Source organism: Vipera berus, assembly GCF_964194415.1.
Source record: "Vipera berus genome assembly, chromosome: 17".
Taxonomy (NCBI): Eukaryota; Metazoa; Chordata; class Lepidosauria; order Squamata; family Viperidae; genus Vipera; species Vipera berus.
Genome location: NC_138220.1, coordinates 2,527,251 through 2,534,305, shown reverse-complemented (window position 1 = coordinate 2,534,305; position 7,055 = coordinate 2,527,251). Strand labels below are relative to the sequence as shown.

General features: G+C 52.5%; 1 long non-coding RNA gene across 1 annotated transcript; it reads right to left on the bottom strand.

Annotated features, from left to right (window-relative positions):
- Window positions 1-1,104: 1,104 nt before the first annotated feature.
- Window positions 1,105-6,774, bottom strand: LOC308675776. The gene is made up of 3 exons (XR_014028204.1): window positions 6,674-6,774; window positions 5,118-5,279; window positions 1,105-4,472 (listed from the first exon to the last, which is right to left on the bottom strand). It is a non-coding gene; the product is annotated as an uncharacterized lncRNA (long non-coding RNA).
- Window positions 6,775-7,055: the final 281 nt, after the last annotated feature.

The following is a 7,055-nucleotide window of genomic DNA, read 5'->3' as shown; positions in this document are numbered from 1 at the left end:
AGGAGGGGGGACAGGCAGGCCAGGGTCTTAGAGAGGCAGACTCAGCCCTCCAACCACCTGGCCTGCCTGCCCCCTCCCAATCTTCCCAGCACCTGCATTTCCCTCCCTCCTCTTGGCCCCCCCATCTTTGGCCCCAAGGGGTGCCCGAGGTAGGGAGGGGCAGGCCCTGGGTGCCCCCCCAGGCCTGCCAGGGTGGATGGCGCATCTTCCCAGGGCTCCCCTCCTCTTCCCCTCCCTCCCTCCACCCCAGGAGGGCTGCTGGGGGCTAGGCGGAGGTGGGGAGAGCCCTGGAAGGAGGTTGGAGGCTGGCGGGGTGGCTCCTTGCCAGGGCTCCTTGCCAACACCCCTTCCTCTCCCCTTCCCAACTCCCCTGGTGCCACGGGTGCAGGCACGGGCAAAGGAGGGAATGGGAGGCCCTGGGGTGAAGGGGGGGCATTGGCAGGCACAAACTCCTCCCTTTAAATGTTGGGGAGAGCCTGCCCATTCCCCCCCCCCCGGGCCTCCCTTTCCCTCCTGAGTCTTTGCCACCCACGGGGTCCCTGCCAGATGGCACCAAGGGAGCTGGGAAGGGAAAGAGATGGGGTGTTCGGCAAGGAGACCCCCCCCAGCCTCCAACCTCCTTCCAGGGCTCTCCAGACCTCCCCTTAGCCCCCAGCAGCCCTCCTGGGGTGGAGGGAGGGAGGGGAAGAGGAGGGGAGCCCTGGGAAGATGCCCCATCCACCCTGGCAAGCCTGGGGGGGCACCCAGGGCCTGCCCCTCCCTACCTCGGGCACCCCTTGAGGCCAAAGATGGGGAGGGGAACCAAGAGGAGGGAGGGAAATGGGGAGGGTGGGTGGGTGGGGGGTGGGTGGGTGGGAGGGGAAAGAAAGAGGCAGGATGCTGCACTTTTCACAATCTTTATTAGAGGTCAAGAAAACAAGAAGTACACCCCCCCTCTGGTTCCCCCCCTCCCACCCACACCCTCCCCCCCTCCCCCACCCACCCCCAACCCACCCGCCCCCCCCCTCCCCCACCCCTTTGGCTTCAATCCTGGCCTAGAGGGGGCCTTGGGGGGAGAGGAGATCCTGGGAGGAGGGGGGAGGTTCCCCCCCCTCCCAGGACCTCCCCTCCCCCCAAGGCCCCCTCTAGGCCAGGATTGAAGCCAAAGGCATTGGTGGGGGCTGAGGGAGGCTCAGGAGGGGGGGCGCAGAGAGAGCAGCTTGCCAATGTCTTTGGCTTGAAGTGGGCAAAATGCCCCCCAGGGAGCCAAGGACCTTGGCAGCTGCCCTCCGCCCTGCCCCGACCTCTCAGCCTCCCCCAGTCCCCACCAAGACCCTCGACTTCAACCGTGGCGCAAGAGGAGTTGGCAAGAGAGGCCCTGGGATGCCCGAGGCTGCCCCAGGGGGCTTGGACGCCCCAGACCTCCCCAGGGCCTCCTCGCCAGCCTCCCCTTGGACCAGGGCTGGCCCCTGACCCTTTTTCCACCCCCCTCCAGCCTTCCAGGGCGTGACCCACCATGCACAGAGCTTGCGCCCTCTGTGCAGCCCTTGCTGCAAGTAGGCATGCACAAATGTATTATTGCAATTAAGTGCCAAGAGGCCCCTATTTTGGACACATTGTGCATGTCTACTTAGACCAAGGGAGGAACTGCAGACTTACCTAAAGACACACCTGTTTTCTGGCTCACCTGCCTAGTTGCTGGGGAGATTGGGGCAGGGTTGAGATTCTACAAAGGCTTTTCTCAACTTTGACAAGTTTTAAGTTGGGTAGACTTTCAACTAAGGCTGAAGTCCACCCATCTTTAAGCCTGCCAAGGCTGAGACCTACTGGAGACCCCCAAGGCTTCAGGGCTGAGGTGCACCCATTTCTGGGGGGGGATGGCTTAAAGAACTTCAATTCCTGTACATTTGTAGCTGTGGGGATTTGCAATCTCACAGCTCAAAGGAACCCAAGTTCTGCGCATCCCAAATAAGTGGACCTCAGCCCCAAAACATCTTTAAGTATGGAGAATGACACCCCAACCCCAACATGGATGATCTTATTTCCCGGAATTATCCAGCTACGTTGCCAAGCATTCTGGGGTCCAAAGCTCTATCAGAAATTCTACGTTGGACTTTAAAATTCCCAGAATACAGACAGAAACTGGAGAAGTCTGGGTTCCACCCGTTTACCTTCCATCTGGATGGGAAGTTAACTTCATTCCCCGTAACTCTACACCCCAAGGTTGCAGAGTTCTGGGAATTGAAGGTTTCGCATTCAGATGCGGCGTTTCCTTGGTGTAAGAATTTTTAGCAGAATCCTGTGGAAGCCCACCTAGAAGACCTGGGACTTCTACCTCCAAGATTGAACTTCAATTCCCAGAATTCTCCAGTCTGCGTGCTGGAGAACACCAGAGATTGAATGGCACCCACCTGGTATTGTAGGAACTAGGGTATCCTGTGCCCTAGTTGGAAGACTCCCAAGTCCCAGAATTCTGAACCCAGAATTCAGAAGAATTGGAGACCCATCATCCACAGGACATTGACCTGTCTCCTGGATTGGTGGAGTGCAAGCTCCAGAATTCCTAACGGAGTTAAGAGTTAGAGACTCACCACTTACCTTTCATGGGATTTGTCTCCCAGATTGGCAGACTCCCCAAGTCCTAGAATTCAGAACTGGGACGCCCCACCAAGAGACAGCATGGAGCCATCTCCAAGATTAGCGAACTTCAGTTTCCAGAATTCTCCAGTCCATGTGCTGGAGACTCCTGGAAATTAAGTCGCAGGAGCTAAATTAAATTCAGCTAAATTCTGGGAGTTAAAACTCACCCCTTTGAAATTTCCATCTTTCAATGGGCAAGCTTTAACTCCCAAAGTGTTTTAAAAGCTGCCTATGTCTGGGAACTGAAGTCCAGCCTTCCGAGAGCCGTTTGGCTTTCTGAAAGCAAGAGTTCAGTTCTTGACATACCTGGTGGGTTTACATGACCCTGGAGATCAGAATCCAGGCCATGTGCTGGAGACAGCTGGAAATTAAGTCGCAGCCATCTGGTGTCCTTGGGAATTGGGGGGCGGGTGGGTGGGAAGGGGACCTCAATCCTTAAAACTTATCTAGCCTAGGATTGCTAAGATTTCCGGGAGCTAAAACTCATCCCTTTGAAATTTGCATCTTTCAATGGGCAGGCTTCAACTCCCAGTGTGTTCTAAAAGCTGCCTATTTCTGGGAACTGAAGTCCAGCCTTCCAAGAGCCGTTTGGCTTTCTGAAAGCAAGAGTTCAGTTCTTGACATACCTGGTGGGTTTACATGACCCTGGAGATCAGGGTTTCTCCCCCTTAGCAAGATGTGTGGGTTTCAACACTCACGAGTTCTGGAATTTGAAGTCCACACATCAAGTTAAGGTTAAAAAACCCTGATCCAAGTTCTTCTGACACCTCAACTTTGTCCTACAACCCGAATCTACACAATCCTACCAGACATCAATGGTCTTTACCCAAGGCAAAAGCTAACAGCCGTTATGCCTTCACCAGTTTAAAAAGCTAGAGCAGCCATGTTTCCAGATTTATGGGGACTTTGCATTTCAAGCATATCTCCGTAAACCACAAAACACGGTTCTTTAGCCAAGCTGAAGACATAAGACTCCTTCATCTAACTTGCAAATTACAGAGATATCCTGGCTAAGTTGGGGGAATCCCCTCCCGACCAATGCTATCTCCTTATCCTAGATCTGTTCTGTCAGGTGACCTCAAAAAACAAGTGTGTGGGTCTCAGTTCCTGGTGGGCACCACAGGTGGGGTGAAAAAAGGTCGCAATGCAGTGGGTCGCAATGCAGCGAAAGCTGTAGGGGAAAACGTTTCTCCATCGGGATCCAGCCGTTTTGCCCGCTACAGTTTCAGTGCAAAGAGATCCAGGCCTTTGAAAGAAATCGACAACAGGCTGTTTTTACAAGCCAAGAACCAACGCAAACCTTCCCTTCCCATACAGAAATAAACATTGGGGGGAATTGGGGGGTGGTGGATTCAAAGCATGCACTGTGCTGTCCCGTCCAGCTCTTCCTGCTGGGTTTAGTCCAAAAAAAGAGCCAAGTCTTTAAAAAAAATCTGTAAAAGTGTTCAGGCTGCAACTGCGGTGGGAAGTTGATCTTCATCTCTGCGTCTCCAGAAGAGGAAGGGGCAGCATTGAAGGCCGGCCTCTTTTTTCTTTTCTGTTTTGAGATGTTTTTAAGAACCCACAATATTCTAAAGAGGCAGTTTTTGCAGCCACCGGGGCACAGGCTTTTTAAGGCTGCCCTGCCGGCTGACCAATTTTCTGGCCTGTCCCTCCAGTGCACAAATTCGGCTTCAGGGCCAGCTGGAACAATGCAGCCCCTTCCCCACCCCTGCCCCCCCTACCCTCCAGTCTGTCCATCCATCAGTCTGCATTGGAAAAATCCAAGTCTTCCACCAGGTCCTCTCCTCCTCGTGCCAGCTGTTGCAACTCTGCCCGAGGTTTCCTCCATTGAAGCGCGGCCTTCTCGTCTCCTGGAGAAGGAAAGAAAGAGTTGGTGTCAATCCAACCTCATTGGGGACAAGGGGTGGGGGTGGCGGGCAGAAAGGGCAGCTGGGTGCTAATTAATGTCCAGTGCTAATTAATGGATTGTCTGCAGAGCTCAGGAGGGGGCAAGACGGGAATGGCGAGATGGGCAGAATGTAAGTTTTAATAATAAATAGAGCAATAAATAAGCAAAGCAGATGGGTTTTTCTAATGGAGATGAGAGTATCAAGGAAAAGAAAATCTTTATTCCCCCTCCCCATTTTATTTGATGGGGGGCACAACCCTGTAAAGGGGGAGGCTTCCAAAACCCACATCTTAGAAATAAGGGGGGGGAGGAGAAGGGCCCCTCTCCAAATGAACAATGGCCCTTTAGTGACCTGCGGACTTCAACTCCCAGAATTCCTGAGCCTGCCTTGGAAGGAAGGAAGGAAGGAAAAGGGAGAAAGACAGGGAAGGAAAAAAAAGAATGAGCGAAATAGGGAGAGAAAGAAGGAGAGAGGTATGGGCGACTTCCTTCCAGTGTTCCACCATTTTCAGTGACACTGTGATAAAGTCTAATTGGCATCAGGGCGCTAATTATCAGCAGTCAGGCCATTCCTGATGTTCGGTTATATTGAAAATAAATTAATTACCTCTCATTTTTCAGGCAACACGTGATGGTTCTTCTCTTCATCCGAATCATCAAAATTAAGCAAAGTCTTCCCATTTTCTCCCAGAAACTTGTACAATTCCGGATCTCCTTCCTTTAGTCGAGAGAGCTGATCTTTACGCTCAGATGCATGACCTTTATTTTCCTGCACAACAGAGAAGAGTTTAACGAATTTAAGTTTATATATCTACATATCCAGCCAGGAAGTATTTTTTGAAAAAATGCTAATAAACCCTACAGATTTCAAAAGCGCTATATCGTGGCATCTGCTCAGAGGAGAAACATTACGGGTTTTGTTTCCTAGAAAGTACGAACAGAAGTCCTAATGGGCAGCTAGATAGATTTCATAAATGCAAGACAATCAATTAACGGCAAAAGCCCAACAATAGACATCCTGGATTATTTTAGAATTTATAACTTTATGTATTCATAAATTATTTCTAACAATTTATTATGAGGAGGCCTTGTTAACTGCCAGAGCCACTGGGCTGACTAAACAAATAAAAATAAATGAAATAACTCAAAAGAGATTCGCACCCAGGACTCTCCAACATCTCCTCAAACTGAATTCACCAAAAGCGTTTCAAAATTCTCAGGTCCACAAATTACAACAACGGGTTTTAAAAAATCTCATTTCTGCATTTTTAACCCAGGGCCTTTCAAAACTGAGCAGGAAAAGGGGAAAAATATAGAAAATGGCCCTTTAGCCTTCCATTTTATCCAGTGGGACCAGGTGTCAGGTCTCTGAGGCTAAAAATGACATGAAAATGTGGGGGGGGGGAATCTTTCCGGCTTACCTGGAATTGTTTCCCAATGTTCCAAGTCTGCAGGCCTCCCTTTTATACTTTAAAATTTCTATTTATTTTTAAGAAATTAAAATTCATTTGCCTGGGAAGCTGCTGCAAAGGTAGCCTGCTCTCAACCGAGGTCCACCTGTGGCCTCAAGCTATCCAGGTGTTGCTCTCTCCCTAATTGTCCCGCCCAAGTCAGCAGGTTAGGTAGGATGAGATAAGATAGGTTGGTCTTCAAACCTGGCCCTTTTGACTTGTAGACTTCAACTCCCAGAATTCCTCAGCCAGCGGGACTGGCTGAGGAATTCTGGGAGTTGAAGTCCACAAGCCAAGTTTGAAGACACCCCCCCCAGCTACGTTTAATAACCTGGGTTGGATTAATTAACCGGGCAAAGGAAGACCGTTCGCTCGCTGCGTTCCAGGCCACGCCGCGGGGCGTCCCCAGAGTCTGCCGCGCGTTCGTTCACACGAGCACGCGATACACGCGTCGGGTCGGACACCTAAGCTTCCCACCTGGGGGACACGGCACCTGTTGCTGCACCCAACGAACGCAGTGCCGGGCGTTGCAACACAACGCTTTTTTCCCCCTCGGGTTGCAACAAGAGTCGGGGCAGAATGCGTGTAAACGCAAGGAGGAAACCGAGCCAATTCCCCATTCTCACGAGTTTGCGGGGCTGCCCAATCCCGGAAGGGCTCCTACCCGCCCCCCGCTTCTTGCAAGGGACGCCCCCCCTTGGCCGGGACTCACCTCCTGCCCTCGGCCGGCCGGGCTTGCAAGCGCCGCGGAGCTTCGGGGGAGGCGGTGGGAGCCCTGCTGGCCCAGCTTCCCTCCGCAGCTTCCGGGTAGCGAGGGAGGGGGCGTGGCCGGGCCGGATTGGCTGTGAGCTTCCCCGCCGTGATTGGAGGCGTCGCTCTCCGGCTGGAGCGCGAGGGCGGGACTAACAGAATAACGGAGCTGGAAGGGACCTGGCGAGGTCGTCTAGTCCAACCCCCTGGCCAAGCAGGAAACCCTTCTCGTTCCAGACGAGTCCTTGTGCCCGTCCGCTCATCCCGGGGCACGACACGAAAAGGATGCGCCGCCGTGGTTATTTTACACATTACAGCCTGAAACGCACTACAAAGACCATCTA